General features: G+C 37.4%; 1 non-coding gene across 1 annotated transcript; it reads left to right on the top strand.

Annotated features, from left to right (window-relative positions):
• Nucleotides 1-877: 877 nt before the first annotated feature.
• Nucleotides 878-951, top strand: Trnan-guu. The gene has a single exon. It is a non-coding gene; the product is annotated as a tRNA-Asn (tRNA).
• Nucleotides 952-21867: the final 20916 nt, after the last annotated feature.

Below are 21867 nucleotides of genomic sequence, written 5' to 3'. Positions count from 1 at the left end.
CTAATAATCCTAACCGGCCGTCCTTGATTAATATCGGAGAAGAGCAAGAACACGGATTCGAGTTGACTCCGTGTGATAAATATTTTTTTAACGTCTATGACCGAAACTTTTGTCATCGGATGAATTGTGTTATTAACCTCCTAACATGGGAAGCTTTATACACTTGTCGGTAGATTCCAAGATGTGTTCCAAAAATAATTAAAAAGGCATTATTTTTAAACGAACTTTAGCATAGATTGTGGTGAGATAGGATTTCTGGATCGGCGTTTTTGAGGTGCTACGTAATATCGGCATTAAGCTACGGATGAAGGAAGGCCTATGGTCCTGGGACGGCCTCAAAATTTTGGGAAGTCCTTTTTAATGAAATTCCAAAATAGGCCAATATGCCCTGTTTAGCAGCTCCGGACTTCCGACTGTATTAGTTGATTGGATGGAGGATGTTAAAGAGTAGAAAACCGAAGGCACAAGGGATTTCATAAAAATAATAGGTGAGATAGGTTGATAGGACACCTTCTTAGAGGTGAAGGGTTAGTTAGAGACATAGTAGAAACAGAAATAGGGGATGGACTTGGATTAGATTACTGTAAGCGGTGGGTTCAAAAAGTCGCTAATTCCAATGGTTTATGGTCAGCTTCTTTTCTTGTATCTGTCTCTCTGTTCACCTGTTTTCTGACTGGACAGGTTAATCCTTGAAATGGCTGAAACCGATTTTGATGGAACTTTACAGACATGAAGAGGAGGTTGTCAAAAATGCTTTAAGCTACTTTTATAAAAGTTGTAAAGATTTAGAAATAATTTTACGAAATCAAGTGTAAAAACTAGTACCTAGAAGATATATATATGAAAATTGAAGTGTTTAAATTGGCGAAACGTTGGTGCCTCCGTGGCGCAATCGGCTAGCGCGTTCGGCTGTTAACCGAAAGGTTGGTGGTTCGAGCCCACCCGGGGGCGCATTAAGTTTTTTCTAAGGGAATAATATAATAAGGGTGTTAATGTAGATATTATTTTTAAAATTTAGTAATCGGGTGATTGGTTGTTGCGTAAGTAATAATTGCTATCTGCTGCAGTATCATGCAGTAAAGTATGAAACCAATCAAGAAATTTTGTTATCTTTTGAATAAATTTTTTAGAAACGTATCTTTTCTTAGGCCACCAACATAACACACAATGCGCACCCAGTAAATCATCATATAGCTCATGCGTACAGATCTCTAGACAACTAAGGTTTCGCCTAACAAGTAGATGGCATCATCAGCTTGATACTCTTAAAAGTAGTTCGGTAGAACGTAATTTATAGATACAGAATGTTTATAAAAATGTAACAGGTAATATTTCTTCATACGCATGAGATGTTTAAAATCCATTGCCAAAAAGAAAATAAATAAATGGAAGAGAGTAGAGATAGAAAAATTGAGGAATTACTCATACCTTGGGTATAAGCTGAGTAATAATATTACAGAGGAGATGCATAGCACCAATCCGGTGATTAAGGGGAGGGCAATTATGGGAAGGATATTGGAGTTAGGTAAGAAATTATGTAAGGATGACTGGGGTAGGAGACTGATGTTATTCAGTGTGATGATGAAGAGGATGGTGTATGGGTATGGAAAGAAGAAAGCAGATGGAGGTTTTATATAAAAGATATATTAAGTTAATGCAATTAGAGCTACTGTAAGAAGGGAGACTAAATGTCGGAAGATGTAGGAAGAAGCGATAAAAAGGATAGTAAAATATGAGAAGTTAGGGGGGCTGGATGAAAGGGATTTCAGGAAGGAAGTATGAAGGAATAAGAACTGATGCTATTCTGATTCTGGTCTAAGGGCCGTCGTATGTTGGAGTTGCTTCTTAACGTTTCGCTAGCACGAGTGAGGAGCTTCTCCAGGGGACCTTCCATCTCTGATGTTGGATGCAGACTCGGTTCACCCATTGGCCGCAGAAACCTTTACTAATTTGGAGAAGGAAGGAATTGAAAATAAGAACTAAAAGTAAATACGACAGAAAGAGGGAGATGGCTTTGAAGAGATTGAAAATCAATCAGGAGTAGATAGAAATTGGCTTAAGGAAGAGACCTATATAGGTGAATTAATGAGGAACAGATGCAGGGAAATTATAAGGGCAAGTAAGAAAAATAGAGGTGTCCAGATTTTGTGGAGTGTCTGGCAAAGGGATTGGGTTCCAAGGAAGCAGGAAAATAAACATGCTAGCAAAATTTGGAACAGGGAATTAATGTAGGGGATGTAAATGTTAGGAGAAGGGAAGCTAAAAATACCATGGACTGGAAAGGTTAGAAATGAGGAAGTATTAGAAAGAATAAAGGAACGGAAGGCACAGTGGATGTCAATAAGAAATAGGTGAAATGGGTTAATAGGACACCTTTTCAGACATGAAGGACTACTTAGAGACATATTAGAAGCAGAAATAGGATTTACACGGAGGACATGTAAACCTAGATTAGATTACAGATAGATAAGTAAGGTGCTCTAGTTTTTGAGAAATGCTCAGATAGCCTGGAAATAGGAAGTTGAGATATGAGTCCAACCAGTGATGATGGTGATATTTTCAGATTGGTTGCCGATCAGAATTTTGAATTTGTTTTGCCATCTTTAAACAAACAGACACACGGATTTCGCTTATGGTTTGCACATTAAAATACCGTTATTCAAATAAATTCTATAATTTCATTGCTTAGGTACGATTAGTCCTATTAACGTGAGTCATGATAATAAAAAATATTCTCGCTCTTAATAATTGCAAATGCATTTTACATTTGATCTTTGGAGTCTGGCAGCTGTAACAGTTAACGGCCCGAGTGAGTTTCGTAATTGGTAACAACATTCCATATTAAGCGGCAAACTGTTTATTATAAAAGACCCATTGCCGCTTGTGGATATATCTGTACCGTGATTTTTTTCCACGTCAACTGAAATCCGTTTACAAAGATATTGACAAATGCGGTATGCGAAAAGCAATTATTGCAGCAGCCGTTAGTGTGTTAAAAGTTTACCTTTAATTTGTCACTTGAAAGTCATAGAACATAATTCCAATGAATGTGCTGTGTTTATACACGTGAAACCGCTAATACAAACCGTAAAATATTTCTCTTAATCATATCATGGGTTTTGGACCGTGAATCAACCAGGGAAATATTTGTAAAGATAGAAGAACTTGCTATGCACACACGATAATTTGTTCAATATTATAAGAGTCGACGAATGAGTTACAGTAAAATTGTCATGGTTGGGACCACCAGATGATGGAATATCATAAGATGATGATTCACGAATTTGATCAATCATTTCGATACAAGTGTCTGTGTGTTCCGCACCCAAAGGACCAGCGAAACCCCAAAGACTTCTAACTAAACAAATATAGAGATATCGACTTGAATTGTTAGAAGACGTTAACGTTGAATCAAAAATTATTTGTCATAGAGAGTAGAACGATCGCTTTTAAGGTCCATTTCACGTATTTAGGCATTCATTATCATAAGGTCGTCAGTCCTAAGACTGGTTGGACACGCACCTCCACTCTTTTAGGAGATTAACTCAGGACCTATTCTGAGTTAATCTCCGCATTTCCCCAAAACTAGAAAAAAAAACTTTTGGGTGTTTCATTCCCACCAGCCAGTAATGCTGGTGGGCGGGCAGTCCCTCTTGACCACGCCGGAAGGTAGGGCGGAAGGCCCTCTTCAGCCTGCTTTCCGGTATCGTGGGAATGGGTGGTTGGTGGTTCGGATGAGAAAGATGAGACGGACGAAAAGAAGACAGAAAGGAATGGAAGATTATCTGTGGAATATTATTGCCTCAGCATTTGCCTAAGTGATCCCAAGAATCCACACAAAAGCGGACCCGAAATAGAACCAGGGTACTACCGAATGCTAAACAATGGTCTAAACTTCTAGGCCACTTATTTTTGGGTGTTTCATTCCCATCAGCTAGTAATGCTGGTGGGCGGGCAGTCCCTCCGGACCACGCCGGAAGATAGGCGGAAGGCCCTCTTCAGCCTGCTTTCAGGAAACGTAGGAATGGGTGAGTTGTGGTTCAGGTGAGAAAGATGAGTCGGACGAGATGAAGACAGAAGAGAATGAAAGATTATCTGTGGAATATTACTGCCCCAGCATTTGCCTAAGTGATCCCAAGAATCCACACAAATGCGGAGCTGAAATAGAACCAGGGTACTCCCGAATGCTAAACAATGGTCTAAACCTCTAGGCCACTTCTTTTTGGGTGTTTCATTCCCATCAGCTAGTAATGCTGGTGGGCGGGCAGTCCCTCCAGACTACGCCGGAAGGTAGGGCGGAAGGCCCTCTTCAGCCTGCTTTCAGGAATCGTGGGAATGGGTGAGTGGTGGTTCGGGCGAGAAAGATGAGACGGACAAAATGAAGGCAGAAGAGAATGGAAGATTATCTGTGGAATATTACTGCCCCAGCATTTGTCTAAGTGAAGCAAGGAAACCACAGAAAACCTGGACCAAGGCAGACGGACCCGGAATCGAACCGACGTCCTCCCGAATGCTAAGCAGTGGTCTAGACCTCTAGGCCATGTTGCTCGGTCCTAAAACTAGATCATCCCAAATCCTTAACTTTTTGCGAACAGTAATCTAATCTAGGTTAACACCTTTTACTGCCTCTAATATGTCTCTGACTAGACCTTCATGCCTGAAAAGGTCTCTTCCTACCTCTTCATTTCTAATTTTCTCTATCCACAGTATCCTCATCATTCACCTTTAACAATCTTTTTCAAATTTCTAAATTAGTATCTTCTGCTTTATGTCCGTACTACTCCTTTCGTCCTGACTTATCTGACTTCCTAGATACCTAAAATCAGCCACTTAATCTAATTTTTCGTCCCCTGTATTTATATTTAGGCATTGTGCAAAAAATAACCAGGCGTACAAATTAATTATTTACTATAGGTGCATACATATAACGCCATTATGTCTTGTCATTCTAAACCAATGCCGCATATGTCCGATCCATTTAGCATACTGAAAAAGGGGTCGAAACCCTACAATATTTCAACGATAGGTGCTGTCGGTCAACGGACGAGGAGGCGCTTCGCCCCGATAATAATGCACATAGCATATATGCGAACGTGTCACTCCAAACAACATGTTATAGACAACATGTCATCCTGTTTATACAACGGTCAATTAAGCGTAAGGGCTCATACATCACACGAGGTGTTAGTGTCATTGTCTCTGAAATGTTTTTTATCTTTTCCATTCCACTATATATTTTTGCACCTATGCTATGTCCAACGATTTCGATTTAATACGTAGCACTAAAATTACAGTGGTTACTACTGTTTCTTCTAAATGTCAAGGGGTGTGTGATGCACTATTTTAATTGCTACAGTCGTTTCTCAAAAAAAAGTAACAGGTAGCTGTGTTCTAAGGAAAAGTTAGATAAGTAGTCTACGATAAATAAAAGCACACAAGTTAGTTGGATTGAGTACATCTCAGTAACTTGTCTAAATTTGAGGCCTTATGCTAGCAAAAGGGGTGTAGACAGGAGCGATGAGGGTTTCCGAACTACCTCAAGCGGTGAAGTTCAGTTATACGAACGAGCTCGACCAGAAATTGAAGAAATTGAACAAGACTTTGTGATATAAATGCCAATCTTGCAGGAGGGGTTATTGTTTGATGTCTGGAATTGTCTTTATAAAGAATCGCTGCATACTTCTCATTTGCAGCGAGTACTAGCCTTTCAGCAAACTGATTTTCAGTCATGAGAAGGTTTATGACAGTGGTTTTGAGTAAAAAGTTCTGCAGATTATGAATTTTCATAGTAGTCATTACTAGTGTGACGCTAATCCACTCTTACTACTCCGGATCTAGCTCAGATGGACCTTTTTGTATGGCATTATATGGTACAGCTCATGTATCAAACCCGAGTGCACTATATTCAATGATGTGCATGACCATGTAATGAACGTTGCAATTGGTATTCGTCAAATGCCTCACAGAAATAGTTTTGGTGGACATCTTGAAGCCTGTCTTCTAGCATGTGGTTCTATTTTTGACCAATTTTGGTAGTGTATGTATGTGTGTTTATTGTGTAGTTCCCAGAACCATTTAAATGGTCGATAAATACCTAAGCGGTAAGTTCTTTATGATTGTTTTAGATGTTCTTATCGCAATTCGTTGTACTAGATGATTTAGTGGTACTACACTCACGTTGTCAAATCACATCCAGGACCGGCTTGTGATTGTAACTTGTGATTTTATTACTAATTCTTTTGCCCCTTAACAACGCTGCTTTACCCATTATGCGATTCCTTATTGCGTCTAGTTGATTCTCTTCAAAGCTCTGCACCTTTGTCATTTTATAGGTACAATAAAATTTCGAAAATCAGTTTTAAAAGTTAAAAAATAAACAACCTGTTTATGATAGATCGAGTTGTACATATGTTACATATACGTATGTAAATGTAATAATAATTTAACCGCCCACAATTCGCAATTAGTTGATATATTTCATGTGTGACATATAAGGAAAAATCCATTATGTAATATCGTTTATCAGCTTATTTTAATCACTTAATCCGTAATAATAACCGCTACCGCTATAACTCACCATCCGACTAATGGGAAGTGATCATTCCATAAGGAAGTGATTTTTGTTTTTGTTAATAACATTTATAGAAGATAATTTATTATATTTTACAGTATGTACACAACTGTAATATGTCTAACTGGTTCAAGTAATGTATATTAATTTTTTTTTGGTTGTTTATTAAATTTTTATTTAGGATTTTCAAAATAGTTCATAATTTATTACTATGGGAAACAGTTTTTCATCATCATCATAAGGTCGTCAGTCCTAAGACTGGTTGGACACGCACCTCCACTCTTTCCTATCCTGAGCTAAACTTCGCATTTCCTTAAAACTAGAACAACGGCCCACATCCTTAACTATTTGCGAACAGTAATCTAACCTAGGTCTACTTCTACCCCTCCTAACTCCTGTTTCTGCCTCTAATATGTCTCTGACTAGACCTTCATGCCTAAGAAGGTGTCCTACCAACCTTTCTCGCCTATTTTTTATTGACTTCCATAGAGTCCTCTGTTCTCCTATTCTTTCTAATACCTCTTCATTTCTAACCTTTTCTACCCACGATATCCTCATCATCCGCCTATAACACCACATTTCGAACGCTTCTAACCTTTTCTTTTCCGCCGCGCCCACTGTCCATGTTTCGCACCCGTACAATGCCGTGCTCCAAACATACACCTTTAACAACCTTTTTCGAATTTCTAAATTAACCGTTCGCGAGCATAGAAGTTACTTCTTTTTATTTTGAACAGTTTTTATGGCAATTTTAATTATTAAGGATAATTATGTACTAAGTGTGGTCTTATCTAGGTCTCTGCTTCTCTTTACTCCTGTATCTGCCTCATAGTACTTTTCCTGCTGTCTTACCAAAAATAGTGAAACGTCTTTGAATTATTCAACGGATTCATTTATGGATAACTAACTGACCCTATAAATTCCCACTTGAGGCGCCTTAAATAATTCTAATCACATTTTACATTCTGTAATACCATTTGGAGTTTAGAATAATTTTATTATGTATGTGTGGCATAGGCACGTATATAATCGTATCATGTATTAACATCTTTTGGCGTTAGTGTAAGTGCATAATTAAATAGAATCTGTCAATCGCATACATGGACATAGAGGCGCCTACCGTGCTTAAAAGTAAGACTTGACATAAATAATGCGATCAATATCGCATATTATTAGTTTTTATTAGATTCTCATCACTGTTGGCATATGTGATGCATTGGACAACTCTGTATTTAACATGTCAAAAAGATGATTCGTCAACTCATGCATCACAGTTATTATAATCGTGAATATTCTGATACAAAACTTGAGTCATTAAAAAATCCTGAAAAAAAATCAGGTCTTCCTGTGTCCCATTAGATTTCCTACCTTCCTATGTCTTCCTTTCCTTGTTAACTTCGAATTTTATAGAGCATCCTTTGTTCTCCAACCATTTCCATAGTATTTTCATCATCATCCACGCGACTCTGCTCCAACGTCCAAACACTTTTACCAATCTTTTTTCGAGTTTTATGTAAATGCAGGTGGTAGGAGTCATTAAAACTAATGGCTTACTTGATTTAACTTCCTGGTTTCACCTTAATAACCCTTGCAACGGATGCATTTTTGTAACCTCCAATTTGCATTTAAATTCACCAGCTCGTTGTATGTCAGGATTAGCTTGCATCAGCCAATTGCAAGTACGCTGAGAACTTTGTAACATATGCTCCGTAAAGGTTAAGTACATTCACGCATTACACGTAAATTAGTTTTGTTTGAAAATTGTTAAAGATAAGATTTATTATTGACACTAATAAATGGTGCATTTTGAAATGATATTCCGCAGTATGCAGTATGTTGTTTATAAGAACAAAGGCTTTCACGGCCGGAATCCATAGTAGAATGAAGAGTCGCTGTCGAGACTTCGAGATATAATCTACGTTCACGTTGTCAACGCAGCACTACCACTGAGGATGTCAGCCGCAGTTGCTGACGAAACGTCTAGACACAACAGTTCACTTAGACCACGGCCCTATAGCCCGAATCTTCATTCTACTATAGGGTTTTTTTTTTTGTGGAAATGAAAGACAGTTTTCGTATAATAAACAAATACTTAATCGTTGTGTTATCCGGTAAAAGCTCAAAAAAAAACGATTCCTTTAAAATCCCACCAAACAGACAGCATCACCTTTTTTTGGTGAATATTGGCTTTGGAAATCGTTTGAGCCGGTTCATCTTTTTTGCTCCATGACCTCTTGCGTTTGACGTTGTTGTATACAACCCATTTTTCGTCCCCAGTGATGATGCGCTTCAAAAACGGATCATTTTCGTGACGTTTGAGAAGCGAATCGCAGACGTCAATGCGGCGACACAGATTTCTCTCTGTGAGAACATGGGGAACCCATACATCGAGCTTCGAGGATAATCCCAGGCCTTTCAAGTGGTCATAAACTGTTGAATTTGATAAATTTAACCTCAATCCGATCTCACGTGTTGTTATTCGCCGGTTCACATCAACTAATGCCTTTATCGCGTCTTTATCAGCTTCAACCGGCCTTCCCGAACGTGGTGCATCTTCGACATCAAAATTGCCGGATCGAAATTTAGCGAACCAGTTCTGGCACTGGCGTACTGTCAACACACCTTCTCCATACACATCAGTCAATTTCTTTCTGGCTTGAACAGCATTTTTACCCTTTCTGTAGTAAAACAGTAAGATATGTCGAAAATGCTGCTTATCGCTCTCCATATTTAAAAGGGCACCAACCAAAAACTACTGCGTAGAATTAATTGGAATTTTTCACACACAAGCCTTGCTATATGAGCTCTCAAAGCATATAAAAATTATACGGCTTAAATGTGAAGTTGGGTGCAAAAGAATACAATTAAATCCTCTGTCGGGAAAAAACGAAATGACTTTCCGAACAACCCTATACTAAGTTGTTTATGTTTACCTTAGGCGTTGGACAGCCGGCATTGTTTAGTTTAGATCACATCCATGTGTAACTGCTCTATTCTTATAGCAATTCACTGTACTCAAAGACCTAGTGATACTACACCCACCACATCTAAGTCTCTTCCGTTGTCGGGATTATTATCCTGTAAATTTGACACTGACTTCCATGACTCCCTTTGTCTATGGCTAAATACAAAAGATTATAAAACAGAATCCCTAAAGGCGTTTTGAGCAGGGTCGGTGTTACTGTCAAAAGAGAGCACACTTAAAAATTTTCCGGAATTACGAGAAGTAAACCCTGACTTCACAGATTTTTGTATTCAGTTGTCCAATAACTGCCTTCTTGCTCTATATTATTACGTTGACTTGTAAACAGAAACATTGTATTTTTCTCGAGTCCTTTTCAAAGTTTACTGCCTTTGAAAGGAATAAAAAAAGTAATAAAAAGTTTCTGAAAAGTACAATGGCCAGCTTTCTATACGTACACACCACATGTATAGAATGTCGATGGACGTTCAGTTAAAAGAATCATTCAATTATTCATTAGAAGCAATACTTTCTTATATATACGGTATTATCTATGCATTCTGTTATTGCTTAACTACTTAAACATTTAAATACGTTTGTAAAAACGTGCTTGAACTAGATCATTAGAACGATAAAATTGAATGATTAGAATGGATTTGATCTAAGCGGGCATAATAGACAAAAGATAAGGAAATATACACAGTTAGAATTGCCAAATTAAAATAATGTAGGTACATTGTCTAATGCATAAATTAAGGTGTTTTTGATCGTGTTGCATAGTTTTAAAACCTTAAATTATGTCTAGGTGTATATACACTAACGGCGAGTTGATAGCATAGCTTAGAGATGCTATGTTACTTGCGATATTCTAGAGATTTTGAGAATTCGTTTAGTTTAGGATAATTTACAATGAAGCGTTTGATATTTTCGGATAGACGTGGTTAAAAATGTTTATAAATACGTTCGGGCTGTCACAAACTACAAGACAACACAAAATAGGTATACAAATTCATTTCTTTTGTTGCCAAGGGTCGCGTTACTGGATTTACATTTACCATGACGTGTTCTGAGGTTAGTCAGCTGACTAATCCCATTTAAGACAAATGCCTTACAGTCAGAACACAGTCGTGCTTTTTGGTAAAAAAGCACGGAACATTTGTACATGTAACCCCCGTGTTATGTCTTCAGAAGATGATAAATCATTGCAAGTAGACCCTATGCGAGAGTGAGAACTTTTCAGTACTACAAGGTGTGCTCGAAAGGTTTACCAACATTAAATAGATAAATTGTAATGTCGATTGTGGGAGTATAAACTCTAAAGCAAAGAAGAATAATTATGTTAATGTATTTAATGTTTTAATTTCACAATGGGGAGCAAGTAGACTGCGGGTTTGTTCTCTACCTATTGCTTCCCGTAGGATAAGACTTAATACCGCACAGAAGAAAAATATAAAGCAAAGAAAAAGGTTGTTGAAGGTGCAGGTATGTCTGGAATTCGGAAAATTGGAAGGTGGGTGCGGCGGAAAAAAAGGTTAGAAGCATCCCAAATGTGGTGTTACAGATAAATGATGAGGATACCGTGGATAGAGAAGGTTAGAATTGAAGAGGTGTTAGAAAGAATAGGAGAACAGAGGACTCCATGCAAGTTAATAAGAAATAGGCGAGATAGGTTAGTAAGGCACCTCCTCAGATATGAAGGTCTAGCCAGACATATTAGTGCCAGAAAAAGAAGTTAGGAGGGGTAGAGGTAGACGTAGATTAGATTACTATTCGCAAATAGTGAGGGATGTAGGTTGTTCTAGTTTTAGGGAAATGCGAAGATTAGCTCAGGATAGGAAAGAGTGGAAGTGCGTGTCCATCCAGTCTTAAGACTGACAACCTTATGATGAGAGGCGAATGATGAGGATACCGTGGGTAGAGAAGGTTAGAAACGAGGAGGTTTTAGAAAGAATAGGAGAACAGAGGACTCCATGGCAGTTAATAAGAAATAGGCGAGATAGGCAGGTAGGGCACCTCCTCAGATATGAAGGTCTAGTCAGAGACATATTGGAAGCAGAAACAGGGGTTACGAGGAATATAGGTAGACCTATATAAGAACAAAAACTTGCACGGCCGGAATCCATAGTAGAATGAAGATTCGGGCTATAGGGCCGTGGTCTAAGTGAACTATTGTGTCCAGACGTTTCGTCAGCTACTGCGGTTGACATCCTCAGTGGTAGTGCTGCGTTGACAACGTGAACGTAGATTATATCTCGAAATTTCGATAGCTGACGAAACGTCTGGACACAATAGTTCAGTTAGACCACGGCCCTATATCCCGAATCTTCATTCTACTATAGGTAGACTTAGTTTACATTACTGTTCACAAATTATATTATTTATTAAGGATGCGAGATTTTCTCATATTTTAGCTCAAGATAGGAAATAGTGAAGATTCGTGTCCAACCAGTTTTAAGCGTGATGACGTTATGATAATTTTACTTCCTCAACATTTTTGTCTGAAGTGCATTCAGCTGTAATCTTTCATGCGGTCGAATATTTTTATCATTGTAGAAACTGGGTTGCATATTAAGTGATAACCATTGAATATATGTGTGTGTGTGTGTATGTGTGTGGGTGGTTAGAGAGGCGCCTGACCTGAAACAGATTTTGAACGTACGAAATTAGCATATGCTTGAAAACACGATAGCAAAACATAGAAACGATAACAAACCGAAAGCTAACCGAATGAAAATATATTCACATATGTAAAATATTATTATTATTTGGGTGGCCCGTTTTTGCGAACTGTTTTTAATTACCTTTTTTTATTTTGGGTGAAAATTTGTTTTTAAAGTAGCTAAAGACGAGAGGGCGGGCGCCCTGACTCAAATAAAAAAGAGGTTGTAACTTTAGTCGTTCTAAAGCAACTCATGTTGTATTTAGACTCCATCTGTTGTGTTATATCAAACTAATCAATAGATAAGAATTGCGGACATCACGATTGAAGTTTATTGCTAGGAAAATTTCCTTTTTAGAGAAAGAGTGTTTTTCTATACGAAAGTATAATGATACGTTGTTAGATCTTTCTGGGTTCTTCATTTACGACAAAAGAATTAGTAACATTGTACATTATTTACCGACGTACCTATTTGTAGATTTTAATCTGCCTGTAGGCAATAAACATGTTGTTCATGAAGGCTAGCAACTCTTTATTCTTCAATCTAGATGGCATCTCAAGTAAATTACTTAATTTGTACTTCCTGAGAGACTTTAATCAAATAGGTATATTATCATTATCATCATCATCATAAAGAAGATCAAAATAGAAGGAGGAGACTGTGGTAAATGTTAATTAAAAAATTAAAAGGAATTAGGGGTGAGTATTCCTTTTAATTTTTTAAATAAAGAAGATCATCCCATATCCTTGATTATTTGTGGACAGTAATCTAATCTAGGGTCTACTGCTCTATATCTGCTCGTATCTCCTGTTTCTGCCTCTAATATGTCTCTGACTAGCCCTTCATGCCTGAGAAGGTGTCCTACCAACCTAAATCGCCTGTTTCTTATTAATTTCCATAGTGACCTCTGTTCTGCTATTCTTTCTAGTACTTCATCATTTTTAACCTTCTGTATCTGCAATATTCTCATCATACGCCTGTAACACAACATTTCGAATGCTTCTGACCTTTTCTTTCCCGCTGCGCCCCCCGACCATGTTTTGCACCCTTACGTGGTCGAGCTCCAGACATACAATTTAACAATCTTTTTGTTCTTTTCATTGAAGGCGACTCGATCCTGCGCTATCCTCTGTTTTATATCTCTGCTGCTTCTTCTATCCTCAGTTATCTGACTTCCTTGATACGAAAAATCAGTCACTTCTTTTACAAAAAGGCGTAGAATTGAAGTGACGTATTTTCCGGTTTCTATACTGAATACGTACGTCCATTTTCCATAGTTTTCGCAGTTAAAAATGAAGTCAATCGCAGTTTCAGACGAGTTTTGATAATTCGAAAAAAGCGATGGACTATATCTACTTTTCAAATTTTATTTATTTTTGTCGTGGTATTCTTAGATCACTCATGTCCTTCCTTCCGGCATTTGTGCATACGCTGTCAACATTCTCTTCTTACCTAATAATATCGTCTGTACCTTGAATTAGCAGCTCGAACTAAAATCGTTTAGATTTCAGGTTACGGTGAATTTAAAATTATCAAGAAGGCGCTAAAAGATAAAATAAACACCTAGTCGGCCCAGGTATACTTTTAAATAAACAAACTACACACAAAAATTATTGGAATAGTGCAGTTTTATTTTAGAACCGTTTTAAGAACCAACCGAAAATAGTTTCTTATTTCCTATTTGTCTCAAGAAAAGGGGTCAGTGTTTGAAACTGACCTTAACCTGGATAAGGGTACAATATTTAATAACACCTTTTGGTTTTTAAAATTCAATTGGATTAATTCTGCTGAAGTGTAATTGAAATTCTTGTTGCATCTTTTACAATAAATTCCACTCTGCGCCGTTAACAATTGGTATTATGCATATTATATTTAACACTAGGTATATACCGTCATTGTACAAACATAAACAAAATTCTACTGAATTTGAATTGAATTGAAGCCCCCACTGTGAATTGAATTAACGTTTTACACCTCTATGCACTTTCGTAGACCATATACAAAGGTTGATCAATAACATTGGACAACCGTTTCCAATGAAGCATGACAATTGCCATGGCAATCTCCCGTACCATGCCCTATCCATGATAGACATATTGACATTACATTTAAACACGTCAAACACATCAAAGGTCTCGATTTTGATTTAAAAAATCGTCCTGCAAACACTAATTCCTATCATCAGAGTAGATAGCTTCGCAAATTATCATTGCAAATGGATATATTATCACAGATATAAGAACATTATCATACATATGTGATACGTTTCTAATATCTTCTTCAAATCAGAAACCTACTGTGTCTGAGTCTTTGTCACCGATCCTTGTATACAGAAAGATAGAAAAGAAGCGAAAATTTATTGCAGCTATGTACATATAAACATATAGAATGCCCATAAACGTATGCATAATCGCCGATGTTCACATTTTCACAGATAATTTCTTATGATAATAGCATGGAAATTCTTGCGCATCTTGGTACGTGATGTATACACAATGTGGTCAATAAGTTCCAGGACTGCCGTCTGTGCTTCCTTCTTCCTTCACAACATACTTGTAGGTAGCTCATCTTGTAAAGACAATGTGTGTGTGTGTGTTATTCTTACCGTTTTAGAATGGACCGTGTTTTTGAGTGGCTTCCATGTTTAAAGTGGAAAACAATTGCTTGAGGATGGCTAGAGATCAGGCATTGAATTGGACATCACCAGACTTCTTCTTCACTTCTAAACTAAAATTGAAGATAAAGGGAGAGTGATGCGAGTTTGTTGATGTGATTAAGAATTCAGTAACGCTTGAGCTCTATCTCATTACAGACGAAACGTTTCAGCGATCTTTTGTTTATTTGTATGATCGTTCTAAATTCTGACTTCTTCCTCTTTCCTAAGTTGAAATTAAAGAGGAAGGGGAGCGAGACAGATTAGTTGATACCATTAAGAAGGCGATGATCAGTGAGCTTAAACTCATTGAGGGCAAAGCACTTCAGCGATCATTTGAATATCCGTATAGTCGTTCTGAGCATTGGATTGAGTTGGACTCCTCCTAACTTCTTCCTCTTCTCTACGCTGTAATGGGTGATGGGGACCGATAGGAATTGCTTGATGCAATTAAGAAGGCAGTGACCAATATATAATCGTTCTAAGCGTTGCATTGAAGTGGGCATCACTTAACTTCTTCTTCATGCCTAACCTGAAATTGGAGATGAAGGGAGATACGATGCAAGTTGGTTGATACAATTGGGAAGACATTTGGAATATCTTTATAATCATTCCGAGCGTTGGATTGAGTTGGACGCCTCCTGACATCTTCCTCTTCTGTACGCTGTAGTGGATGATGGGGACCGTTAGGAATTGCTTCATGCGAGTAAGAAGACAGTGCCGAATGAACTCAGCCTCATTAAAGACGAAGCGTTTGAACAATCCCTTGAATCTTTATATAATAGTTCTAAGCGTTGCATTGGATTAGGCATCACTTGACTTCTTCTTCATCCCAAAACTGAAATTGGAGATGAAAGGAGATACACGATTGGGAAAGCATTGACGAGTGAACTCAGCCCTGTTGAAGGTGAAGCATGAAGCAATTAACCGATTCTTTGAATATCTGCATAATCGTTCTGAGCGTTAGATTAAATTGGACACCTCCTGACTTCTTCCTCTTCTCTGAACTGTAATGGATGATAGAGACCGATAGAAATTGATTGATGCGATATGCAGAAGGCAGTGACGAATGAACTGAATCTCATTAAAGGCAAAGCGTTTCAGCGATTCCTTTAATCTTTATATAACCGTTCTAAGCGTTGCGTTGAATTGGACATCATGTGACTCTTTCTTCATTTTTAACCTGAAATTGGATGTGAAGGGAGATGCGATGCAAGTTAGTTGATATTATTGGGAAGGCTTTGACGAATGAACTCAGCCTTGTTGAATGCGAAGCGTTTTATTGAGTTGGACGCCTCCTCACTTCTTCCTCTTCCCTACGCTGTAATGGATGATGGTAACCGATAGGAATTGCATCATGCGATTAAGAAGACAGTAACGAATGAACTCAGCCTCATTAAAGACGAAGCGTTTGAACAATCCCTTGAATCTTTATATAATCGTTATAAGCATTGAATTGGATTGGGCATCACTCCTTCTTCATGCCTAAGCTGAAATTGAAGATGAAGGGAGATGCGATGCAAGTTGGTTGATACAATTGGGAAGGCATTGACGAATGAACTCAGTCTTGTTGAAGGCGAAGCATTTCAGCGATCCTTGGAATATCTGTATAATCGTTCTGAGTGTTGGATTGAGTTGAACGTCTCATGACTTCTTCCTCTTGTCTACGCTGTAATGGACGATGGAGACCGATAGAAATTGCTTGATGCGATTAAGAAGGCAATGACAAATAAACTCAGCCTCATTGAGGGCGAAGCGTTAAAGCGATTCCTTAAATCTTCATATAAGCGTTGCATTGAAATGGGTATCACTGGACTCCTTCTTCATGCCTAAGCTGCAATTGAAGATGAAGGGAGATGCGATGCAAGTTGGTTGGCGCGATTGGGAAGGGATTGACGAATGAACTTAGTCTTGTTGAGGGCGAAGTATTTCAGCGATCCTTTGAATATCTGTTTCATCGTTCTAAGCTTTGTGTTGAGTTGGACACCCACTGACTCTTTCCTCTTCCCTATGCTGGAATTGATGATGAAGGGGAAGCTATACGAATTGGTTGATATGATTAAGAAGACGAAAACGAATGAACTCCACCTTCTTTGAAGTTGAAATTTGATAATTTGTATAACCATTAGCCTAGTCCTGGAACTTATTGGCTACACTTTGTAGTTGCACTCCCTATTCGCATAGGAAAGGACAAAAACTTTCACCCCATGACTGGCAGCCGCCTGCGTTTCTCCTTCTTCTTCTTGTGTATATTTCTTTGGCGTAAGCTGTAAGCATTCGGGTGGCGATGGGGGCAGCAATGGAAGGCGGCAGGCAGGCAAGGAGAGAATCATGCATTGCACTAAATATACACCAGTCAGCATTCAACCGCTGTAAGCGGTCGCGGTAGCCTGTCAGTATGTAGGCTGTGAGCTTAATAAACGGACAGACAGTCGTCGTGCAAGAACGTGTGCCACAGCCTACCTCCGCATATATGTTACGTCCGTCTTTTGTCCATAATGTTGCGTTTACAAACAAAGATATCCATGATATTAGCGAGTTGTTGCATTGTTTAAACAAAGACCGGCCAATGCAATCCAACAATAAGAGAGAAACGAAATATAATTAATTTATTGTTGATGAATGAGTGCATCTCGTACGTATGACGTTTATTAGGTTTTGTGTTGTGGTTTAAGTGCAACAAATATCTCTCGTTCGCGTTTGTGTTAACGAAACAATGAAACGACTTATCTAAATACATTACTTAACCGTATACTGCAATAATAACAGGGTGATTGTTGGATTGTTGAATATTTATACAGACAAGAACTAATAATAAAGTAAAATTGACAAACGATAAGCCAAAATGTGCACCACGTTGCTGTATCGGTACAAATGCTCCTCGGTGAAACTGAAAGTGATTTTCGCGAGAGAACCAATGTTTTTCTGTGCCCTTTTTCTGTTGTTGCTTATTAGTGTTGTTCAGTCCGCGGGTATTGAGAGTAACCGAATAAGGAGGGAAATTTTCGAAGACCGAGTGGTAAGTCTTGTACTGACTGCTGTACAACATTTTTTTTTAAATACTTTTGCGTTTATTTGCTCTTGTAAAACAAGACGTTTCGGAGGTATGTTACGTAAACTCAGTGGTGGAGTCTCAAGAAAATCTCATCAAAACTGAGTATTCGCATTAAAAAATTATCTAATAATCTAATTATTTAACAGTAATGGTTATTTAAACTATTGAAATACGTTTATGTACTTGGCAGTGGTTGTAATTCTTTGCCTTTTTTCCCCCATAATCCCCGTATGATACGCCTTTGCTTTTTGTACGCATACTTCATTTGTTTTCTTAATTATCGCAAAAATTTTTGGTTGTATAACAAGTTAGCTGCTGTTTTAATCGTAATAACAGTTATTGTTGATAAAAAAAATAAACTAACGCCATCAAAAGTTGTTTGTTTATCTACTTACAAATATAAACAATGTGTTTATATAATTTTTGGTGAAAAATGAATTTTTCAACTTTAAATAAGATTGGCGAGTACAATTTTGAGAATATTATTCCACGATTGTTTATTTATCCGAGTGGCTCTTATTGTAAAGCATCCAATGAAACAATATGCCGTGAACTTTGAAATTTGCTTACAATTAATAGGCATTTTGCACTTTTTATACCAAGTACACAAAATAATTAGGTATAAGATTTGATGAGGAAATAATTAGCATTCGTTTTCATTTACGAAGACCGTCAATTTTTGTACAAATGTAGTAACTGTTCCAACACTTGCCCAATCGTTTTTCTTAAGTTAAGTTCCCTTCTGTATTTTTTGTTCGGCCTTTTCTGTGAAATCCTTGAGCTAAATACTTATATGGAAGAACCAGCATTTTCTTGCCAGATCGATACTTCCTTATGAGTGTATTTATCTACTTTTGTTGTGTCATATTTTTTGCCTTAACACATTTACCTATAACAAGTAAACTTTTTCACAGAAACGATATAATAATGTAGTTCTTTTTACAATACTTTTCTTGTTTTTACCTTTTATAGAAAACAGAAAGGTATCAATCGAACTTTGTAGCGCCTAACTAAGAGAAAACAATTTTCATTATCAATTTATTATTGTCTCTTAATAATAATATTGTTAAACAGCACATACTCTACGGTCCTGATGACACTGATATATTTTTTAACAAAATTGCATGTACAATTGGTCCCATTAGTGGCTTGTGTAATGTATTCCCTAGCAGTATTTTTCATTAGCATATACCATACAGTCCTGATGTGGCTTGTAATCTTTGTTCTGTTATCTTTTTAAACAAAAGTTTCAAGCTGATAGTAGTATCTTTTGTTATTCTTTTTTAGTAAAAATAAAATTTAATCGAGTCTGGTTCCACGTATGCCTCGTCAACTTTAAAATCAGCATACATTTAATAAATACGAAAAATTCCTGACCTTTCTTATCAGTTCCTGCTGAATTGCATTATAAAATTTTGCCATGATTATTTTCTAAAAGGATAATATAAGAATATTGCAATTTTCATCTTTGTATTTTACATGGTATCAGCTAAAATTGGTGTTCTTTACATTTTGCATTGTTTTTAAACAAAGGCGATATATTCTTATCACTCGAACATAAATTATTATACTAATTAATCATTAAATTTTTCTAAAAATCTGAACTGTTCTCGAATTACATTAGATCATTTTAAATAAACCCACTTCCCCCACCCCCACCCCCGCTCGTGCCACCCATGAGTCCTTGCAGGTCATCACTGCAATATTTTAAGAAAATAAGTGATAAATTTCGCATAAATTAGCCAGTTTTTTACGTGTATTTATCTAATTACGTAATCGACTGTGTTTAATATCAGTATTAATCAAATTGAAGAAAAAATAGATTTATTTAAACACGGCCATTGAGATAGCTCCACTTAAAAGAAAGAAAAAACACAGGTGGTGGAATGAGGAGTGTGAAATAGCCCTGAACTTAAGACTGCAAAAATGGAAGAAGTGGTATACGACCAAAAAAAATCAGGACTATATCGAATTTAAAACACAAAGATCGCAAACGGCCAAAGTAATAAGAACGGCAAAAAGAAATTTTGAAAAGAACCAACTTATACAAATCGAGGAGAACTTCAGGAAGAACAACACCAGATCATTTTATAGAACATTTAAGCAAAACATTCAGGGATACCAACCCCAAAATCTATGCTTTAAGAATGAGAATGGGAAGTTGGCACTTAACAACCAAGATAACTGCAATATACTAGCACAATATTTTAATAAGCTCTTAAACTGTGAAGAACCGAAAGAGAGGTTTGACAAAATTGAACCAGAATACGTGTTCAAGGACTCAGATCCACCTGATTTGTCAGAGATCCAACAAATCATAAAAAACCTAAAAAATGATAAAGCCCCAGGGGAGGACTCTATTGTGGCTGAAATGTGGAAACATGTAGATACAAAGATGGTCCAAAAGCTGCACAGTGTCATCCAAAACATCTGGATAACAGAGAAGATACCCGAGGAATGGAAAACAGCCCTAATACATCCTATACACAAAAAGGGGGACAGAACGGATGTCAATAATTATAGAGGCATCTCACTGCTTCCAGTAACATATAAAATTCTATCGAAGGCAATACAAAACAGGCTGGATAAACAGCTAGATCACCAATTGGGAGAGTATCAAGGGGGATTCAGGAAAGGCAGATCATGTGCTGAACAAATTCTGAATTTAAAACTCATAATTAATTATAAAAAAATGAGAAACCAAGACATTCACATAACATTCGTGGATTTTAAGAAGGCATATGATTCCGTAGACAGGGAGACCCTTTTCAATACCTTGGAAGAATTTGGCGCTGACAGGAAGACATTGGCTATTACTAAGCAAACTCTTACTGACACAAAATCAAAAATGAAATTTCTAGGAGAAATTTCAGAACCCTTCGAAATCAAGACAGGAGTAAGACAAGGGGATGGACTATCACCACTACTGTTTAACTGTACACTTGAAAAAATTATGAGAGAATGGAGGAAAAAAATGGAAACAGAAGGAATACAGAAAGTCAAGATAGGAAGAAAGAAAGACGGTCTGGAGTTCGATTGTTTGGCATTTGCAGATGATCTAGCGATCTTGGCTGTTAGCTACGAAGACGCAGTAAAGCAAATTAATATCCTAAAGGAAACAGCTGAAAGAGCAGGGCTCCTCATATCTTTCGAGAAAACAGAATACATGACAAATGTTGAGCAAGGCCCCAAATTCCTTGAAACTATATACGGGAAAATAAAGAAAGTCGCAAAATTCAAATACCTTGGAGAAATAATCCAATCGAATGGATTAGATAAAGAAGCCAACATGGCAAGAACAAGAAAAATGGAAACCGCGTTCCATTTGACAAAAAATGTCTATAATAAAAAGTCCATCTCTCGAAATACGAAACTGAAACATTACGACACTGTGATTAAACCAGAAGGCTTATACGCTTCTGAATGCCTGGCGATGAACACAGCCAAACAGTTAGATGAACTCGAGAAGAAGGAAAGGAAGGTAATTCGAAAAATCCTCGGACCAAACTATGAAGATGGTAAATGGAAACTCAAAAGTAACAGGGAACTATACGAGAAAACAGAAAGAATAACGGACACAATGAGGAAGAGGAGAATAACATTCTATGGACACTTGAGCAGAATGAATGATGATAGACTAACAAAACAATTATTTGATTATTTTGATAAAAACCCAAAAACGCATATGCCATGGTTCAAGGGGGTCAAGTCTGACCTGGAGGAAATGGGGATAACAAGGATGGATGTGGACAACAGAGAGGTATTCAGATCAAAGGTTAAAAACTTTGTTGGTTTTCAAGCTAAGCTAAAGAAGAAGACAGGAGGTGTATGGACAGAAGAAAGACGAAAGCAACAAAGCGAAAGGATGAAGGACTACTGGAGGATAAGAGCAAGAGAGAAAAGAAAATCATGAATAGTTGTTTTCCGTGGTCCCTAGATGGCCGGATTCGAAAGAAGAAGAAGAAA

This window comes from Agrilus planipennis, unplaced genomic scaffold (genome assembly GCF_000699045.2).
Source record: "Agrilus planipennis isolate EAB-ADULT unplaced genomic scaffold, Apla_2.0 scaffold8, whole genome shotgun sequence".
Taxonomy (NCBI): Eukaryota; Metazoa; Arthropoda; class Insecta; order Coleoptera; family Buprestidae; genus Agrilus; species Agrilus planipennis.
This window is presented reverse-complemented; position numbering and strand designations above follow the sequence as displayed.